This window comes from Python bivittatus, unplaced genomic scaffold (genome assembly GCF_059951505.1).
Source record: "Python bivittatus isolate LINGU-HERP-01145 unplaced genomic scaffold, Pbiv_v1 ctg000690_np1212, whole genome shotgun sequence".
Classification (NCBI taxonomy): domain Eukaryota; kingdom Metazoa; phylum Chordata; class Lepidosauria; order Squamata; family Pythonidae; genus Python; species Python bivittatus.
In genome coordinates, this window is record NW_028277096.1 from 2,599,167 (window position 1) to 2,621,537 (window position 22,371).

The following is a 22,371-nucleotide window of genomic DNA, read 5'->3' on the forward strand; positions in this document are numbered from 1 at the left end:
ATGTTCAAGCAGAGGCTGGGGAGCCATCTGTATGAGATATTTTTCATGTGGAGTCCTGCAACATCACAAAGCCAAAATAGCTCATTTCAACTGTATAGTTCTGTGATCTAAAACAAAATATGGGTAGTGTGCTTTCCAATACAACTAACGTATGCTTTTTAATACAACTAACAGTGCTTCTATAATTACAACTTCCACTTCCCAGTTGCTCCAAAATGATTTGGATTTAGTTTTGCAATTGCCTTCCATCCTGCCAACATTGAAAGCTGAAAGGAGACAAGGAACGCCATGAGCTAATCAGAGATTCCCCCGGTCAACCAACACAAAAAGCAGAAATTGTCATTCAGTCAATGCCCTATCTACTGAGCCAAGCCAGTTCATGGAGTTAAAAAAAAAATCCACTCATCTGCTCCAAACAGAAAGATGAAGTGGGATGGAATACTTTCATCCCTCTTCCCCATGTTTCCAACAGATGCTGAATATGTTTGGCATTTTTTGAAAAATCTAAATTACTGGAATGAGTGGAAAGCTGCCTGGCTATGGAGATGTCATTCCTCCTGCCTTTAAATTCCCACTGAAAGAAGTAATGGTGGCATGAAGTGAAATTTGGCAGCCAGCTGCAACCAGGCAAAAGTTCAGTGCACACTACTTGTTAAATCAGGGAAAGTCAGGAAGCAGGAGGGGGAGGAGTTATAGTGAATGTTATATTGGCTAGTGTTTTAATATCATGTTTGCTGATGAAGTCTTCTTTTATAATTGGGGAAAATTAAAACAGACTCTTACCAGGATTGTGTAACTGGCTAAAAACTGACTATTAATAAGGTTGTCCTGAAATCTATCAGCTCCAAATCTAAGCAGTCCCAGAAATGGAGAAACAGACTGCTCTGGTGTCCAACAAATTCCTAGCAGCTCTTGCATGACAACTAAGCCAGATTTCTGGTCAACTGCCTATCACAAACAATGCTGTGAGACATCTGGAGCTGCTTTCAAACTGCTGCAGAATCCTCCTGTAGAAGTGTAATTTTAAAATGTTAAAATACTACAGTTTTAGGACAAGAGACCTGTAGCTAACTTACATTCCTCTCCTTTAAAAAAAAAAATTAAAAAGCAGTTCCTCTCTTATTCAGTTTCCCATACTTTTCTCCTTATCCAGAGGAAGCAACCCTTGGGAAAATCTGTGTAAAAGTCCCACAAACCATTCAGTGAATTAAAACCATGGCCTAAACATTAAGACTACTGAGAAACAGCTGGACAACAAGTTCTCTAAGCTGTGTGCTATAAACAGTCTGGTGGCAATCAAACTTTCCTAGGTTTCAGGGGAAGGGAAACAAATCATTAAACATTTTTATGGGCGAGGGAATGCAAACCGATGACACTCATTTGTCATATCCTTTTTTTAAAGAGGAGACTAACAAGCTAGACCAGTTTTCAATCAAGGCACAAGATGATTAGAATATAAATTATGACATTTACTCATGGATTTTCAATAACTTCCATGTTGTGCTGAACACTGCTCCAGGTTCAAATTTTTAGTAATAAAGTTTTAAATGGCTTGAGCCCCAAAAGTCTAAGATCAGTCTAGCTGTGTAGTTTTTAAAATAATGCTTTGTGTCATAATACTGTGTGTTTTTTGATATCTTTATTTATTTATTGATATATGAATACTTTGAGCTGTCTGGATGTGCACAGTATTTCTAAAGGAACAAGCAGCATGTATTCTGTTCAGTCATAAGTTGGCTACTTAAGTTTAGAGAAAAGTTGTATGAAAAAGGCAGATGAGAATACATGAGAAGGTATTAAAATATTAAGAGGTGTTGTAAGGTAATTAACAATATACATTGTTTTTGAAACAGTCTAGAGCTCAGTGCAGAATATAATTTCATTGCATTAAAATTAGATTTCCCATTCCTTGCGTGTTTATGTTACATTTATAAGCACAGAGGTGACTGCTTGGCTTAGATCATGGTATATGCTGAAAAGTCTTCAAAATCAGATGGAAATAGGTTTAAGTCACCTGATATAGTGACATAATATATTACCAGGATGAGAATTCAGTTAAAGAGATTCTGCTTATAAACTTGAGAACTGTGTTCTCAGATTGTTAAATTATATAGACTTTTGTTGAGAGCCTGCACCTTTTAACATTTGGAAGGATTATAATGGCCCTACAGTGAATTTCAACTAGATGCAAAACTTGATTTTAATTATCCTAGTACTGGTGAAATAGAATTTTGTTTTGAAATGTCATATATGAAAGAATGCAAAGAAAAATATTTAATGCTAATGCTTGCTTTAAAATATTTAACTGCAGATGTTTTTTCTATGTCCTAGAAACATTAAACCAAAAATTGAAAACCACCCAATAATATTTTATTTAGCAATCTTTGTAACTGAATAATTTATCTTAAACTTTCCAGATGCATATCCAAGTTTTTGGCACAGATTTAAAAAATCACTGGTAAACAATAACCCATTTCATCAGAAATTATGGGGCATCCAGTGAATCCAGTGTTTGCTATCTTAGAGTCATAAATTAATCTTAGAAGCAAAAAAGAAGCTTTGTGTATTAATGTTAAATGAAGAGATAGTTCTGGGATTTACAGTTCAGTCTGTGGTCTTAAGTGTACAAACTTTAGAAAGGACAATGGTTTTAAATTGTTCCCATTATTGATCTGAACTTACTATGCATTAATTGACTAAGTTTAAATGGACCAAGTATAGCAGATGTTTGTATCACAATTGAACTTTTTTCAAAGTCCAAGGTTTTTTTCCTTCTATTTGAGATGTTGTCAAAATTATAGCAGGATCTGTACAGAATCTGTGGGTTGTGATTTTTCCAGCAGTCATACAAGCAATAAGATTGCAAAGATTGGGCACATTTTTCCATGAATGGTAGCTGTGTCTAATGGTTGAAAGGGATTTCGAAATATTATGATTTCTCAGCAGTTTGTCAAGACTATTTATATGTGCCATCCTACTCAGACAGCTCAGGACAAGTAACCACGTGTTTTCAAAAAACACTGCTGGAGTGATATTCCGTTTTTGGGGCTTGAGAGCTTTTGGGCTAAAGAGTCAAATTTTGGGGCTAAACTTTTAGGCTAAGGTTTTGGGCTAAAGAGCCGTTGCTTGAAAGGTTTATGCTACAGGCAAAATCTGGAGCCAGTATTTGAAATAAAGGGCTCCAAAGACGACCATGTTTGTACTGTGTTCTGCAAGTCATAGATTGTATTGATACAGTTGATTCTGTGACATCTATTTTCTCAGGGATCTTTTTACTCCTTAATCTATTTGGGCTTAGTATCACTGCTATTTCTATTAGTTGTTTTGGACCAAGAGGTCTCTCCTCAGGTCCCAAAACAAGTTTATATGAGAGACCAGTCCTGCAACGTAGTTGTCATGCAGTGCTCACTACAGCATTTTTTATTCATTTTTATTGTTTTACAGTATATTCATTTTGTTTTGTTAAATATTTTAACAGATATTTGAAAGCATAACCAAAAAAGAAAGAAAATGAGAAAAAAGGGAACAAAAGAGAAATAGAAAAGAGATTTATAATTTGAAAAAACTGAAAAAAGATTTTCAAAGTAACAGTAGATTAGTACTGAATATAAAAATGATCGTGTCCATTTAGCACTTTAAACCTATTATTAAAATCAAATTGGTATCCAGTAATTAATAATGGCAGCCAATATGATAGGAATAATAAATCAGAGTTTCAGTGTAATCTGAAAAAGTTCGTCCTTATCATAAATCAGGCAAGATCTAAAATTATAAATCCTTATGTTAAGAAAAAAAGCCAAACTTAAATATGATGCAAGTCCATATGCAGTTATAGTCCATAAATGGCTTCCAAGTTAAATTGTATTTAAGTTAAACAAAATTATATTCATTGCGTTGGGTTGTTTTATATACATACTCTGAACCGCTCTGTAATAATATATGTTATGAAAAGCAAACTGGAAATCTAAACAGTGATTTGAAATATCAAGTAAATTGAAAGCAAATCTTAGAGTTCAGCTGGTACTGTGAGGACCTTCCCACTTGTCTCACGGGAAGAAAGAACACATGATAGTACATTTTAAATCAGAATGTCTAGAAAGAACCCGGAAGTTCCTGTGATGCTGTCCATGATCTGATCCTGACTGTACAGTACAGCAAACGCAACCAATCTTCAGAAATGTGAGTGGAGAGACAGCGAAGGATAATAAATATTTTTAAATTTCTCAGTTTTAATTTCTAATACAGTAAAAATTGATAGACATAACCCACATAAACCAAAGCTCTTTGGGGTCCTCAATGATTTTTAAGAATGTAAAGGGGTCCTGAGACCAAACTGTTTGAGAACCACTGATCCAGAGCAATGTGTTGAATCTTTTCTCCTTACTCAAATATGGTGCTACTAAGCTTTAGATCTGATCATTTTTGTACCTGTTCCTAAATGTATTGAAGAGACATCAACAGAAAGCAGCAATGTTTGGTCACCAAATATTGCCAATGTGTGTTATTGTAGGTCTCTTCAAAGAAAAAATGTGCCTTTAGTTTATCATTTTGTTGTATTATTTCTGGATGGCAATCCTTTTTCTGATTGATGATTTTTATGATGTTGGTTGATTATGATTATTCATTTGCTTATAATAGTTAAATTGATATAAGATTATATTTCTAAGTAGTACTGATCTAAGATTACTTTGTCCAATTTTACACAGCTAAAAACCTCTTTTTAATTCATTTTTGTTCCTTTCTTTTTTGCCCCTCCTTTTTCTTGGTGGCATGTTTAAATAGCTGTTCAAATGAAATAAAAATGCCAAAAAAGAAAAGAAACACCATTAAAAAACATCATGAGGGCATCAGGTTAAGCAAAAGTTAGATACTGGACGAAAGGGGGGGGGGAGAGAGAGAGAGAGTTTACCAGTGAAAATAAAGGATGAGATATCATCACTTTTCCCCACCTCAGATTACCGTCTAACACAAGACTGCTGATGGCAACACACAAGGGCACTGCTACTTTTGACGCATTTTATATCCTTATGAGAGATAACTGATAACAACTGATCTTAAGAAACAAATAATTTTACTCACTCATGTCCGTATACTATGGCAACATGTTGAACCAGTTTTAACAGTAAGAAAACTTGTCACAATGCATATCGGGGGGAAATCTGAAAATGTCAACTTTCAGTTTTGCATAACTTGCAATTTCCAGTCATATCCAACTCTAGAATTGGTAAGAATTATACCTGTAGCTAATTAATAAGCCATACTTTGAGCTTGGCTTATCTGAATGAAATATGATTAGAAAAAAAATTCCAGAGTTCAGCTACAACAAAAAACAGAATGAAAGTTTGTTCAACCACAGTTTTTCCAAAACCAAACACATAAGCTTTCAGTCTCTTTGAGGCTCAAAGTAGCTGTTCTATCTACTTATGCCATGCGCATTTTAAAAGAGAAACAGCAATACCATTTCCATTCTTTTCCAGTTGATTTATTTATTTAAGAAATGCGTAAGGTTGCCCAACTCACAATCTATTACTCTGGGCAGCATAAATCAATAAAAATCAAACCAAACATAATATAAAACCTAAATAATCTACCACAATCATACACATATGCATAGCCAAGACTGGGCATAACAATTCTCCCTGCAGAATGGGCTCAACACTTTCTGGCCCAGCTAAGTCTTCACGACTCTGTGAAAGGCTAATAGTGAGGCAGAGTGATAATTTAGTGGCAAATCTTGGCAAAATCACATTATGTTATGCATGATGAGGGTAATTCCTGCTGAAGAGTACAATCTCCCTACTTATTTTATTTCCATATCTCTAATACAGGGTATTATATAGACCTGACTAGTGAATTCCCCTGCTTCTTTACACTAAGTACCCACGCTGGGAAAGCAATCATCAACTATTTTCTTACTGTGGATAGATTCTTGAGGACATGCGGTTTTCACTGATAGACGTTGTGTATGAGCATTTCTCCACTGACTCCCCTTGTATGTGACACTTCTCTGTCTGGTGTGTTTGCCAGTGGAGTGGTTAAAATAAAGAAAGAAAACACCACAATATCACTATTCTTCTGGTCGCTTGAGCTAGAAAGGGAAACTGGGAGAAATCTTGTCAATTTCACCTAGTTAAAAGGAAAAGTCAATCATTTCATTTGTCAAATGAAAAGAAAAAGCGGGGGGAAAGCCCAACCTTTCACTTTCCACTGATGATCTTGTAAAACAAACAAACAAACAAAAAACAGGTTCACCAGCTGAGGTCTCTTTGAAGCGGGAGGCAACTCAGCAGCCAAGAACAAAATGGCCATGGAGGGCAACAACCCATGGCCATGGGGAAGGGGGCATCTCTGCCAAAGCGCACAATGGCCACCTGGCATTGATGCATTTGCCTGCAATAAAATGCAGTGTAGCAGGTAAACCAGACAGTACCACTTTTGCTGGCACAAGTTGGAAAACAGTACTTTCGATGCGTAAGAGCAAAAGACAGGAGAGTTTGCCTTCTTGGTGGCTGGTAAAGGTCGATATAGTGTATCTCTACCCTCAAGAAATGTTAGTGGTCTTTAATCATGTGGGGCAACCAGGTCCTGCAGATCAGTCCTAACTGATGACTCAAAAAAAGGTATAAATCTCTCTTGTTGCAAGTTTGACACCTCTGATTACATAGTCAGGTCCATGTTATTTCTTGGCAAAAATATGGCAGTGGGTTGCCATTGCCTTCTTCCAGGATTTTTTCTTTTTAATTTCCCAGTTTAGTTTGCACTCTGCTTAGCTTTTTTCAAGATTAGTAAAGGGTGGTTATATGCTGCCATCTCCAAAGATCTAGCTCAGAATTTGAGGAGGGGGCAAGAGAAAGATGCAATGAGAACAAAAGTAGGTTTTCAACTATCTGCCTGAATCTATATCTGCTCCTAGATAACACATACATTGTGGAAGGTGTGAATTCCAGAATTTAAATACTGTTAAATCAGTCCGGTGGAATAAATTATGTATAAAAGTTGGGTTGTCTTCTCATTTTTAGCCTTGACTTCACCAGCTATGAGTTACTAAACAAAAGCTCTAATTTGCTGTAATCAAGCAAGTCATCTCAGCTTCTCCAAACCCAAAGACTGGTGCTAAGGAAATAAACATGTTTTCTACATCCACCATATCTACCAGGATCTTTATTGCAATGCACTGGGAAGACTGACTTGGTAATAACAATTACAGCACAATGCAATTCTGAAAATAAACTAAGGAGAAGAAGAGGGATGCCTGCTTTAGGCAATCCCAGGGGTTGCTTTCACATGGAGAGATTACATGGCAAGGGCCATCTCTGATAGTTTTAAGCAATTCTTATTTAAAAACTGACACGTGGAAAAGAGAAAGAGCATGAAAAGAAACAGCTGAAAGAAAGCAACTTACCTCTACTGTTCCAGAGGTGATAGATAATTCATGGAGAAACAAAAAAAATGAGGTTCTTCAGTAAATCATATAAACCATACAAAGCAATCTTAGAATTTCAGCAAACACATGCACTGATCTTCAATGGACAGCTGTCAGTAAACTGTCCTCCTCAGGGTGGGAACAGCATCAAGTAAATTCTGGAGGAAGAAAAGAAAGCAAGTCTCCCAATTAGTCCAACACCCTAAAAGTCAAACATTAGTTTCATCATTACATCATAAATAAAAACTGCATCTATGACATACTCATATAGCACTAACTGAAACGTGCACAAATGTTCCCAATTCATGCATTCTGGGAATAGGTACTTTTGGTCAATAACAGCCAGTGCCCAATGAACCCACATTGTACTTGATAGTATGTCAAAGCACCCCACTCTGTCCCTGTTTGGGTCCCCAACAGCAGGATGCCTCTGCCTCTTTAGCTTTGATGTTTCACTTCACCAACAGCTGGAAGCAGAGGAGCAATCTAGCACACATTCTCAGTCAGCAAATACAAAGTCTACTTGTGGTTTGTGGTTAGATAATAGTGACTGCTCCAAATACATACTGGCAAAATGTTTTGGAACTGATGCATCTACAGATAGGCTATTGGAGGGTTGTCTGTTATAATATTACCTCCAACTCCAGCTTCAAGCTGCACATTGCCCTTTTAGTACAGGTCATGAAAAAAAATAAGTACTTTATGTTTCTTGGTTCTACACTAATGTTATTACTTCATATGAACCTTGGGAAAGGGATAAAAGGATATCTGAGGACAGAAAATAAACAGATGTAACTATACCGTTTGGTTGATACATGTAAAAAGCCTTTTATTTCTCCATCAGAAAAAAACTTTTATTTCCTTCTGAGCATTAAAAACTGAAACACAGATTTTACATTTTGAACAACAAGAATATAGGGCTTTCAACCAATATAAGGTTACCTCTTTATCCAACAGTATCCACTTCATTCTAATGAAGCGGATAGCAAGGATGTTGGATGAAGAGATATCCTTATATACTTCAAATGAAGTAGGCTTTTTGTCTAAGAATGTTCACATCAACAACACAATTGATAGTGGTTAAAATACTATATATGCCTGTTGCATTTACCCAAGAACCTTGGCATTTTTTGTCAATATCTTTCTCAGAGTTAAATGTGTAAATCTCAGTTCTCTGAAAATAAACTTGGTGCATGCACCAAGACCTTGTTTTATATATGTGTCATTGCTGAAATCTTAGTAAGCAACTAAAGAACAAAGCACTACTATGAATTAAGATGATTTCATTTATTTAAATTTTAGCCAGACTCATAATGTTTTGTATGTTTTTAAATGAATCATCCAAAATACCTTAGAATCTGATAAGCACATGTGAATATACAACATTATGTGGCTGCAAATCAGAAGAGAAGCACCAAGAACCACTGGGCAGACACACCTTCTGCCTCCAAGTAAGAATATCATGTTGGGAAAACAGCAATGCTAAGAGATCACACAAAGCATGCAAGCTAAGTGTTAAACTGTAAAGTGCAAAGCGTTCCTTAGCAACCAGGAAGGAGAGCCAATCACATGTGTGCATAATCTCTTAGTTAACTCTGGAAGCTTCTGCTAGGAAGCTGCTCCATCTTGCTCTGCATGCATGCCAACTGCTGCCTTTTTACAAAACTAAGAGACCTAGCTTAGTCCAAGTGCCAGCTGTTGTAAGGATATAGAGCTGAAAGAGTTAAGACTGTCCCAATCCAGGAGTATTTGTGTGTGTGTGAGATTGCAATCTACTATAAAATGGCCTAAAGACTAGAAAGTGGTGTTGTAATTTTCTAAGCAGATACATGAAGCATCACCTGCAAATTTAGCCTTGCCCTCTAAAAGCTGCCAATATTGCTTCCTCCAAATGTTTTAATGCTTCCCAAAAAACATTTAAGCTTGGGTTTTGGCAAGTCTCCAGTAGGAAAGACCGTAAATCTGTGATAGCCACGGTGAAAGCTTCAATGACCAAATTTTATTTATTTTATTAATCAAATTATTAATCAAATTTATATGGCCACCCATCTCACAAAAAGTGACTCTGGGCAGCACACAACAGTCCAATAAAATAATAAATATATAAACAATTATATAATAATTACTAAAAACATTAAAAACTAATGCAACTAATGCAATATTTTTATTAAAAACATTAAAAATTAATGCAACAACTTATACTTAAACTCCTTCAAGAATTTTGTGTTATCTTAAAAAGTGACAAGATTAATATATTGTGTAGGCCTATGTACTAGAATCTACTTCATTAGATACACAAATATATTTAGAAATTCCAAAAATGTGTAACAGAGAGATTCTTGCATCTAAATATATTCTTATATATTTATGCAATTAAGAATTGATTACACGTAGTCCTCGTTTAGCAACCACAATTGGGACCAGCAACTCAGTTATTAAGTGAAGCAGTTGCTAAGTGAAACCGCAACTGTGCTTATGATCTTACTTCAGCTTTCCTTTGCTTTACAGGCCTGCGAAGGTCATAAATGCTACAATTGGTTGTAAAGTTACTTTTTCATCACCGTCATAACTGCAAACAGTTGCTAAATGAGGCACTTGCTAAACAAGGGCTACCTGTACTTACCTAACTCTGGTTCTTTGATCATCTGTGAATTCACACAAATGGGTTCTGCACCTTGCAGTAATCTTTTTGGAATATTGCAGAAACTAAGTTTTTCGGGCAAGGCCATGCCTTCCTTCATACCATGCGGCTCCCACCATTTTTCTTAGTTCTAAAGACTGCCCCAGCAAAGCTTAGAACTAAGATGTGTAGTCCTTAAACCTCATGTAACACAAATAGTGGGCACTGTGAAGTCACAGAATAGCCCTTGAAGAAGCATAATTACAGTAATTAATCAGATTATTTTGGTTTACATGATTCACACACATGGAAGAATAGCCAGCTACCATACTACAGGTAGGAAAGTGTTTGGAAAAATGACACTGCTCTACCATAAGAAATCCATCCACTTCCCATGAGGAAGGTAAATTTTATTGGTCTGTACCAGCCAAGAATTGCTGGGACTGAGACCATATGCATAATAGTGGAGCAGAGCTTCAGTATCTGACTCAAAGCATTAACTGTTTTTCAGTTAAAGAAATCCTTGGAATTCCTCAAAGTCAATCTAAAATTCAGGCATTAAACTAGCTGATACACATGACACCAGAGGACAACGAAGCCACCACAAACTGAAGAGTTATAGTCATGGAGTGGGTTGTAGAGTTCATCTGCTGTTCTGTGATTCTAAAACCCTCAGCAAGAACTATTTTAATAATTTTCTTTTTATCACATGGGAGGGAAAGAAAAGATGACGGGTACTTCTTTACCCCACGAAAATGCAGGTATGTAGTAAGGAAAACCTGATAGCTGGCAATCCAGAGAGAGAACATAACTTAAGAACAAAGCTTATAGTTGTGGCATCCAACAATTTTTCCCAAAGGCTACTCCAGCTAAACTCAGAGGTGTCAAGTGTGATGCTGGTTATCCTTTTAACTTCTTATTGTGGGCCTCAGATTTGGAAGTCTTCCAAATTTATGGGTGTATCCTGAGGTGCAAGATCAGGACCAAGATCTTGAAGAGAAAGAATCCATATGTATGAATCACAAAGACTCCAATTAAGAACTGGAAGTTTACCAGTTTTCTACAGCCAAAAATCTAATATAATAGACCACACAAAGGATTCATTTGTGTGCATAAAAGTCATGTCTAACTTTTTTGGCACTAAATAATTTCTAAATATTTTGATCTACGCTTACTTGTATTATGGAATATGTGTATATATTTTAAGTATCTATATATTACAAAACGTTTTAGCAAATATTCATGTTTTTACTTCTTTAAATATTTTATCCTTATACATTTAGTTGTATAATATACAACTACCATATACATATGCATACAATGTTCACTGTTTTATTTGTATCAGTCCTGACAATTGTAATTCAAAATATTATTTCATTCTTGGGTTTATTCACCCCTTTTTTTCCTCACAATGATGTCTTCCTTCCTTGTGTTTTTCTACTGTATCATACTGTACTGTACTGTAATTATTCAGGAATCTTGAAATCCCAGAAAGATAAAAGCAAGAAGGAAGTTTTCCAATGTCTTTCCCTGGAAGTGAGGCTCTCTATTTCATTATAAACAGGCTCTACCATTTAGTTTATTACTGAATATACCTGTCTAAAAATAGGTTTTGTTATTCCTTTAAAATGTAGCATATGTTATTTCACCAGCCACACAGAAGTGTACTACTCTTTTCATTCAAAGGCTTATATCTGAAGGCTATCAAGCACAACTGCTGATTTACATTAAAGAAGAACACCCCCCCCAGGACACCTCAATCACTTCTACATCAGAAGTACCAAAAGAGAACTGTTCCCCTTTTTGGTTGCATTTAGTTCAAGTTAATGTAGTTCTTTTAGACATAACAAGCTGATTCCAGTTTCAGCAAAAAATGAAAAAGACTCAGAAGTCTCAGCCATGATTATTTGGGAGAAACCTGCTCATTGTTTATTATATAGAAAAGTGTTTCCAAATTATATTGTTTTTACTCTAAATCAATCAGTCCTTAAAACCCCTCAATAATTTTATAATTTTGATGAAGGCAACGTCTGGAATTGAGAGAATTTCTGATTCTAGAATTAAAAGAATTAAGAAATGTATTGAGGACACTGGAGTATCACCAAAATTATATAGGTCTCCACCACTTAATTTTTAGCAGAAATAAGTGGGAAAAACCCAGCTGTTCAGGTCCTGGTACAGAAGCAGGACAGTTTGCACTGTTCATTTATTGGAGAAACAAACAGCCCAACAGTGGAAGTTCCCTCCCACCCCCCAAAGTCTCTGAGATGGGCTAAATTTGCCACTTTTGCGGCTCTCAGTAAGTACAACTGAATTGATAAGGAAGCTGCACCGGGTCCAACCAAGTAAAGTGCAACAAAATGGATATGATGGGTGATCTGAAAGGATAAACAAGTAAGAGATTGGGAGCAATCCTCCACTGACTGTCCACGTAACCACTGTCATGCTGTTAGTAAGAACTTGCACAACAACAGTATTTGGAATGTAGGCTCCATCTTGAAAATTAAGACTTTCGCAATGTTGGTAGCTTTCCTCTAATCCATCCCTCTCCAATGGCCTCAGTGGAATGAATGCCCCAGTGAACTGAAGCATCCATCTTAGTCTTTCTGTATAGTCAATGGAGACAATCCCAGACTAGAGGAAGTAGGAAAATTATGATCCCAAGAGGATCATGAGGAATGGAATATCTTGATAAAACAGCTCCGTAGAACTCATAAGTAAAACTTGGCATAGGACTTAACTGATTGGCTGCAAATTCAATAATCTTTGTATTATATCTTGTTTAGGGAGCATAATAAAATAATCATTTGTGTGGTGAATGTACTTTATCTTTCTCTTGGTAGAAGCATCAGAGTCATTCAGTAAAGGAAAATTTGGAAAGGGGAAAGACTAGACTTCTGAGAGTTGCATATAGACCCAAGGACAATAAAAAAAAATGGAGCATATGTCCAAGGTGGAAGTACTCAACATCTCTGGTGGGGATCACCAAAACCCATTTATCTGAATAGAGAAAATCACAACACTTTGAAGATACAAGTTATTATAATGGTCATGTGTTTAATGAGGATCCTTGGGGTTGTGAAGCTGAAAATCAGCATTTTTATTGTAAATCAAAGAAAATTAGTATGACTCAGATACTGATATGGATATAAGTGACAAGGAGATCAAGCATGATAAAGTAGTACTCTTTGTGGGGAAGTGGTAGGATAGTCTTAAATGACCATGCAGAATTCACATAAAACAATATAGTGAGCTCTCAAAAATTCAGAATAGACCTTAATTCCATATCACTTTTTGGTATTGTAAAGTACTACAGAAGTAGAATCCCATGCATGATCCTCAACAAGGGGAGGATCAATGGTCCATTCGGTGAGGAAAAAGACCACCACTTGCCACAGTGCTGAGGAATATGGATTCTAGATAAGATGGTTGGCAGGGGAAAAGAAAAAAATCTATTGCATAAATGATAAGAGTCAACAATCTAATGCTCACCTAAGCAGAACAGCAATGGGAAAGACAATAATTGAAGGAAGTCAACTTGCAGGCAAAAAACTGTTTTTTTACTTGTGACCTTGAATCTCTGTCTGCAAGACTTCAGTGTCTGGGTGAAGGCTGACAATATACTGAGTCCTGAAAACAGGGCCCTTTAAAAGACATTGTAATGAAGGACCTACAGAGGGCCTGTTACACAACAAATTGTGAGACAGAACAAATTATGCCAGGCTTGCTTGGTAACATTTTGAAGATGAACTCTAGATTCTGTTAAATCCGTTCCCTGTAAACAAGGGTTTCTGATCCTCATTCCAGCAGAACAAAATGCTCTCAGAAAGGGGTTCAAAGAAAAAGTATTTGTTGATCCAACAATTAATCCAACGATAGCAATTGCTAAAGAAAACAACAAATACAAATATTTCTCAGCAAATAAAATAATGTTCTCCAAGATGATGTTATTGTGATGGTTAGAAAGAAAATAGCAAGAATATCTGTCTAAAGACAGACACAGTAGGGTATGAGACGGTTAGGTTTTCTCCTGATATCTCAACTCTGGAATGTTCTGAGAAGCCCTCTGCAAAGACACAGAACTCATATGTGTGTTACACAGAATGGCTCTTAGAGGCTATGAGTTTCACTGGTTCCTATACGATCTTTAGGATCAAGGCAGTACATCCCACTATTAGTGGCTGAGGAACTATACCGGAAAGCTGTTTGCTTACCTGTTATTCTGTGTCCTCCCCTCTGACAGGATAAAAGTCCTGGCTTTCTTCTATCAATTATCCTTTGGATATTTCAACAATTCTATCATATCTTCTCTCAGGCCCTTTCTCTCAGCACAAAACATAGCAATTCCACACTCTGCTTGTAAGATGTAGTTGTCCTTTTCTCTACCTGTTCCAGTTTGTATGGATACATCTTAAAGTGCAGTGCCCAGAACTGTCAAAATATTTGACCTGTGATCTAATCAATAGAAGATATAACAGAGCTATTATTTCCCATTATTTGGAAACCATATTTCTGTTGATGCAACTGAAATTGCTTTTGCCTTTTTTCCAGCCACATTATGCTATGGACACATTCAGTTTGTAATCAGTTATTATTCCAATGTCTTTTTCACAAGTACTGTTTCCATGCCAGGTATTCCTCAACATATATCAATGCACTTGATTTGTGTTTTCTAACTGGATAATTTTGTCTCTGTTAAATCTATTTGTTCAATTCCACTTCATTTTGTTATTTTCAGCCCATTCTTCTAACTTATGTTTCTGAATGTTATTTATGACTACTAGCTCTCCCACCCAATTTTGTGCCAACTACAGATCTAAAAAGTATTTTCTCCACCTCCTCATCCAAGTCATTAATAAAAATATTGATGAGTACAAAGCCCAGGGCAGAACCTTGTCACATCCCAATTGACAAGACCTCTTTCCAGTTTGATTAGGAACTACTGATGATGTTCCAATTTAATCACAGTACTAACAAATTGAGCAAAATCACTGTGGACATCCTTATCAATCTCTCAAGCAAGTTAGTACTAAGGACATGCTATTACCCCTGATCCCCAACCTACAGATGGCAAACTATTGTTTTTCAGAAGCATTTGGGAAAAAACCCAGAAATAGTAATGGGCAACTTCAATTACTCTCACATAATTGCAAAAATGCACATTCTGCACTTGTCAAAAAACTCAACTTTTTAGAGCATGATTGCGCCCTGTAATAGCTACTCAAGAAACTAAGGAGGGGAAATACAATTCTGAACACAATCCTAAGAAGTACTTTTGCCCAAGAAGTAAAAGTTATTGAACTGATTAGGAACAGTGATCAATATGCATGTAAATGGACACTTGTTGAGAAAGCAAAATTGAACATTTGACTTCTTCAAACTTCAAAAAATTAAGGGGCTGATGAAAAGAAAATTGAAATGGTAAATTAAGAAGGTCAAGTGCTTTGAGATTATTAAAAACTATAATAATAGCATCTTAATTACATTGTATGCTGCAAATCAGAAAAGTATCACAAGAGCAGGCAGTCACCAGAATGCTTACCAAGCAGGGTCAGAGATGCCATTAAAAGCAAGAAGACTTCCTTTAAAAAATGGAAGTCTTGTCCCAAATTCTAGCAAAAGATACAAAAGCACTAGATACATTTGGCAAAGAGCACCAAGACAAACAAAACAGGAAAACATTCTAATATATTGGGCAATCATCCTATCATTGGGCATGTTGCCCATTTCCAGGATTTCTTAAAAATGCAAAAAGGTTTAGCCAGACCATCCTGGGTACCCTTCTAGTATGTAGATTTCAATTCCCAGAATTCCCCAGCCAGCATTGACATTACTGAAAATTCTGGGAGATGAAATCCACACATGTGGCAGTTGCCAAGGTTGAGAAATCCTGAGGAAATCTTTCAATATCCTAGCTCTTCAGAGTTGCTTGTGGAACTGTACCTTCTTGATGCGGAAGATAGAGCCCAAATAGTAGTTCTATCCTTTTCGTACTAGCACTTTGCCATCTGTATTAAGCAGCTGGTGCAATGTTTCATTTATCATACTTCTGTTTTGAAGATATCTGAAGAAGCTTTCGGTTGTTCTTCACATCCATTGCTGTCTTCACTGAGCAGTTGGTATACTGATTCTTTTCTTTTCCTTGTGTTTTCAACATATCCCAAAGAAGACCTTTTAGTTATTCTTAGTGTCATTCACTAATGTCAGCTTATTTTGAGCTTTTGCGGGACATACATTGGGAGCTTGAGTTTCCAAGGGCAGTAATGTTGAATATGTAAGTAACCAACTGCCACCTCACACTGAGAGGGAGAAAGACAAAGCTGGATATTGTTTAATCCATGGAAAAGACAGGAGAAAGGAGGACTGGATTTAAACTGGAGAGAGTATAAGAAGGTCCTTCACCTTTATTTTGTCAGAGAGTAATCAGCTGTTTGCACTGGCTTCAGTCTAGTGCATAATAAAGATTTTTAACTAGCTATGCTGTGTTGAATGTCTAAGTAGTTTTAGCCAATGTAATCCAGTAAAGTAAAACCTGACCACTGTAACCTTTTTGACACCATATCTTGAATTCCAAGCTATCTCTTTGCACTCTTCCTTTATGACCTACTGTTCTTTTTAGGACCTGTTTTCTTGTTTTGTTTTGTTTTATTGTATTGTATATAAATATTGTTTTATTGTATTATTATAAGATGTAAGTATTACAGTATATTATACTGTTTGGGTACAAATAATAAATTAATCAGGTAATTAAATTCAGATAACACATCACATTAACATCCCAAAACTCTCGGGAATAATTTTTAACTATAATTTTTAACTCTAGGCCAGTTTGGTCTAGTGGTTAAGGCACCAGGCTAGAAATCAGGAGGCTGTGAGTTCTAATCCCACTTTAGGCATGAAAGCCAGCTGGGTGACTTTGGGCCAGTCAATCTTTCTCAGTCCAACTCACTTCACACAGTTGTTGTTGTGGGGAAAACAGGAGGAAGAAGGAATATTAGGTATGTTCACCACCTTGAGTTATTTATAAAAATAATAAAAGCAGGATTAAAATTAAAAAAAAAAAACCTAGCTTCTGGAAGACTCCAGCTATTACCAATGGAGCCAACAACACATCTAGAAAGAAGCCATTCCAGAGGACCAGGGCCAACATACAGAAACATCTCCAGACTTCAGCCCCCTCTCTTCCCTACAATGGGGCATGACTGGTAGCTTCTTCTAAGAGACATGCCTTAGACAGGCAAAATCTGGTTAGAGATGATGGTTCTGAAGGTACTTAGTTGTCAAGGTATAAATAGCTTTATATATTCAACCCAGCACTTTGACTTGCATCTGAAAATATACTAGCAACCAGTACAGGGCCTGTAAAATTAATGTATTGTGTCATGGTGTTATGCAGCTGCCAACATGTGGGCTCCTATATTCTGGACCAATTACAATTTCCAAGTGGTCTTCAAAGGCAGCCCTATATAGAGCATATTGCAACAGTTCAGCAATTGGTGATAAGGACACGAATCTCCCGCTGTAGAATCTTATTCATTCTTTTTCTGAGTTTATAAAAATCTGCTTTATGTCCAAGATACAGGCTGTAAACCTAGTCCGACTTGTGGTCTTCCCATAGTCAGGTAGAAACCAGAATTTTAAATTAAATAGATTTTAATCTGATCCACTTGTGTACTTGCATAAATAACTCTTGTGTACTGTACATATATAAAGAACTAACTATTGTATGAAAAGGAATGGATCTCCAAGGATTCAAAGCAAAGGCAATATTTAGAAGATTTTTTCAAGATAAAGGAGTTGTCTCTCTTTAGCATAAAACACTGAGAAATCTAAATTGAAAGCAAGTACGAGCAAAAGCCAAGAGGTCAGGATCAATTCCATGGCTATTTCTACTACAGGACCTAGCTGGTTGTAAGGCTAATGTAAAGGTGATTCATATTTTTCACAAAGCAGCTTCCAGAGGAGATATATTCTTATCTGTCCTTATAATGTACACATTCCTGATTTGATTAGATTTGATTTTGAAAGGACTTATAAGAATTATGCATACCCTATTCATCTTTTTCTTTTATGTTTCTATCTATATGAATTCAGAGTTAAGGTCCAACATAGGATGTAACAGCAATTTTTAAAAGCAGAAATATATTTAAAAGCCCCTATTCTTTGTATTCAGTTTACTTATTATTTCTATCCATTTATGCACTATTTGAAATATTTTGCTTTGGGCAGTAGAATAAATAAAATGTGTCTAACTGGCACCTAGCCATCCGTAACATTTATGAAATTTGATATGCTAATTTTATTAAGTGCATCAATATAAAATTGGACTTAGCTGCAGCCCATATTATTTATACAGATTCTCTCTGGATCAAATTCTCAGTGCTTTAATTTATCTTCACTTTGATTCAAATGCAACATTGGCCAAGATGACAAGCTCCCTTTTGTTGTGCCTTGAGGGCTCCTCTGTAGAGTTAGTGACATATCAGTAAATAAAGAGACACAATACATGGTGAATCCCATATCAAGGGGCAGCAACCTCAAGAGAGTCCATGTCACACTGGTATAGAGGGGTTCCAAACAATACATAGTCAAAAGGTTCAGTGTTTTGAAAAGCGACACTAGCCCTGGCCATACTAAAGCAGTCTTTAGCTGGTAGCACCCCAATGGCAAATCTTGATCTGCATAATCCATTCTACATTTACAGAAGAAACGCTTCCTTGAAAACATTAATTTTACATATGGATTGTTCTCCCCCAATCTGGATTTATTGCCAAAGGCCTCTTCACTCATATGAACAAACATCTACCAGAAAGCTCCCAATTTAGCCTGTAGGAAGCATGACCAGTGAGGAGATATGTGCTGCAGAAGCAAGAAGAACCTTGGATGGGGACTACAGTATTCTGACTTTTCCTGTCCGCCACTGTCGTTCTAGAAAATGGAGGGTCTTCTTTCTTGTTCATTAGTATTGTGGAGATCAATTTTGTTTTTAAAAACAATTGGCAAGGTCAACTGCAAAATATTCCATCGAAGGCCCAGTGACATCTTATTAAAGCAGCAACTGTAACTCAAAAGATAATTAACATCTAGTAATGCATCCTACAGGCCATCCACCTGTTTTGCTTCTCAAGGCCTATGCATTTGCCTTAAGACGTTTTCATTATCTGCATTTTTTTTCCTTGATAACACTGCTAGACCACATGAATGGGTGCGAAGGTCCTTGTTTCCTTAATGTCATTACAGGCTGCTCCTTCCAGATGCTGGTTTTAAGTGATTCAACAGAGATGATCACTTGTGGGAGGACTGGACTGATTTTAAGAGGCATGTTAATGCTGTTTTCATGTGCTTGAAAAGGTAGAATTCAAACAAACTGAACTTACTGTAAGTTACTAGAAATTACTTTGAATACAGTAATCATCTTCATAACAGTGCAAAATCTTGTAGAATTTTGTTTCACCACAAATGTATGCAACGAGCCACAATTATTTTTCTTTTTTTTAAGCCATCTGGTGAACTCTAAATCCATGGCTATTCCAAGGCTATGCAACAAGTCTTTGGCAGATGTGAAACCTGAGACCAGATTTCCTGAAACCAATTCTCTATTCAATTCCCCACAACAGATCTTATTAGCAGAGATTTTTTTTAAAATTAACTGAACATCTGAACAAAAGAATCCATGTGATATCGAGGGGGGGGGGAGAGAGAAGCATGTGTAGTGTTGAAATCCAGCCTGTAAGGCTCTGAACAGCTGCATTTTGTACTACAAATTTGGTAAAGTCCTGTGTAGAAGCATTTTCTCTTCTCTCTCCTCCATTACAATTAGATATTTTATATCACAAATCCCTACAGTGTAGAGCAGATGTCACTGTCATTCCCTCTGTCAGAATCTGTAACTTTTGATGGAAAATAGACCTTTTTTAAAAAATGCAGCCAACAATAAAATCAAAGATGGTAACAATTTGCTAAAATCCTGAGGAAAAATGCCTCCTGTTTATTACTGGCAATAATACCATAGAATTTTACTTTGTGGGCTATATTTATTGGCTTATCATTTTATAAAACCAGGTTTGCAATTGTTGCTGTTTAGTCGTTAAGTCGTGTTCAACTCTTCGTGACCCCATGAACCATATTGCGCCAGGCCTTCCTGTCCTTCACTGCCTCCCTGAGTTTGCTCAGTTTCATGCTCATTGCTTCAGTGATGCTATCTAACCATCTCATCCTCTGCCGTCCTCTTCTCCTTTTGCCTTCAATCTTTCCCAGCATCAGGGTCTTCTCCAAAGAGATCTCTCTTCGCATTAGGTGACCAAAGTATCTGAGCTTGAGCTTCATTATCTATCCTTCCAATGAGCAATCAGGATTGATTTCCTTTAAGATTGACTGGTTTGACCTCCTAGCAGTCCAGGGGACTCTCAAGAGTCTTCTCCAGCACCACAGTTCAAAGGCATCAATTCTTCGGCGCTCAGCCTTCTTTATGGTCCAGCTCTCACAGCCATACATTACTACTGGAAAAACCATAGCTTTGACTATGCGGATCTTTGTCGGCAAGGTGACGTCTCTGCTTTTTAATATGCTATCTAGGCTTGCCATAGCTTTCCTCCCAAGGAGCAAGCGTCTTTTAATTTCATGGTTGCGGTCTCCGTCTGCGGTGATCTTGGAGCCCAAATAAATGAAGTCTGTTACTGCTTCCATTTCTACCCCTTCTATTTGTCAGGAATTGATGGGGCCAGATGCCATGATCTTAGTTTTTTTAATGTTGAGTTTCAAGCCAGCTTTCGCACTCTCCTCTTTCACCCTCATCAAGAGGCTCTTTAGTTCTTCTTCACTTTCTGCCATTAGGGTGGTATCGTCCGCATATCTAAGGTTGTTGATGATTCTCTCTGCAATCTTAATTCCGGCTTGTGATTCTTCCAGCCTGGCATTTCTCATGATGTACTCTGCATATAGGTTAAATAAGCAGGGTGACAGTATACAGCCTTGTTGTACACCTTTCCCTATTTTGAACCAATTGGTTGTTCCATGACCGGTTCTAACTGTTGCTTCTTGTCCCGCATACAGATTTCTCAGGAGACAGGTAAGGTGGTCTGGTACTCCCATCTCTTTAAGAATTTGCCACAGTTTGTTGTGATCGACACAATCAAAGGCTTTTGCATAGTCAATGAAGCAGAAGTAGATATTTTTCTGGAACTCTCGTGCTTTCTCCATGATCCAGCGAATGTTGGCGATTTGATCTCTAGTTCCTCTGCCTCTTCGAAACCCAGCTTGTACATCCGGTAGTTCTCGGTTCATGTACTGCTGAAGCCTAGCTTGTAGGATTTTGAGCATAACCTTGCTAGCATGTGATATGAGTGCAACTGTGCAATAGTTTGAGCATTCTTTGGCATTGCCCTTCTTTGGAATTGGAACTTAAACTGACCTTTTCCAATCCCGTGGCCACTGTTGCGTTTTCCAAACTTGCTGGCATATTGAGTGCAGCACTTTAACACCATCATCTTTTAGTATTTTAAATAACTCAGCTGGAATACTGTCATCTCCACTAGCTTTGTTGCTAGCAATGCTTCCTAAGGCCCATTTGACTTCACTCTCTAGGATGTCTGGCTCAAGCTCAGTGATCACACCAGTGTGGACATCAGGGACATTAAGATCTTTCTTGTATAGTTGTTCTGTGTATTCTTGTCACCTCTTCTTAATCTCTTCTGCTTCTGTTAGGTCCCTGCCTTTTTTGTCCTTTATCATCCCCAACTTTGCACTAAACATTCCTTTCATATCTCCAATTTTCTTGTAGAGATCTCTAGTCTTCCCCATTCTATTGTTTTCCTTGATTTCTTTGCATTGTTCATTTAAGAAGGCCTTCTTATCTCTCCTGGCTATTCTCTGGAAATCTGCATTCAGTTGCTTATATCTTTCCCTTTCACCCTTGCTTTTCGCATTCCTTCTTTCCACAGCTATTTGTAAAGCCTCATCAGACAGCCATTTTGCTTTCTTGCATTTCTTTTTCTTTGGGATGGTTTTAGTTGCTGCCTCCTGTACAATGTTACGGACCTCCGTCCATAGTTCTTCAGGCACTCTGTCTACCAAATCTAATCCTCTAAATCTATTCATCACCTTCACTGTGTACTCACAAGGAATATGATCTAAGTCATACCTGAGTGGTCTAGTGGTTTTCCCTACGTTCTTCAATTTAAGCCTAAATTTTGCAGTAAGCAGCTCATGATCTGAGCCACAGTCAGCTCCTGGTCTTGTTTTTGCTGTCTGTATAGAGCTTCTCCATCTTTGGCTGCAAAGTATATAATCAATCTGGTTTCGGTATTGACCATCTGGTGATGTCCATGTA

At 37.0% G+C, this 22,371-nt stretch overlaps 1 protein-coding gene across 6 annotated transcripts in view; it reads right to left on the bottom strand.

The window, feature by feature from the left end:
• The window catches only part of NCOA1 (nuclear receptor coactivator 1), a 290,001-nt gene that overhangs the window by 189,766 nt on the left and 77,864 nt on the right, over positions 1-22,371 (bottom strand). For 5 of the 6 annotated variants that reach the window (XM_088152158.1, XM_088152154.1, XM_088152152.1 and 2 more), the window contains one exon: positions 7,403-7,581. The exons of the other annotated variant lie outside the window; for it this stretch is intronic. The gene's annotated coding sequence lies outside the window, so the exon portion shown is untranslated. The remainder of the gene's footprint in view (positions 1-7,402; positions 7,582-22,371) is intronic. 6 annotated transcript variants of the gene reach the window in all.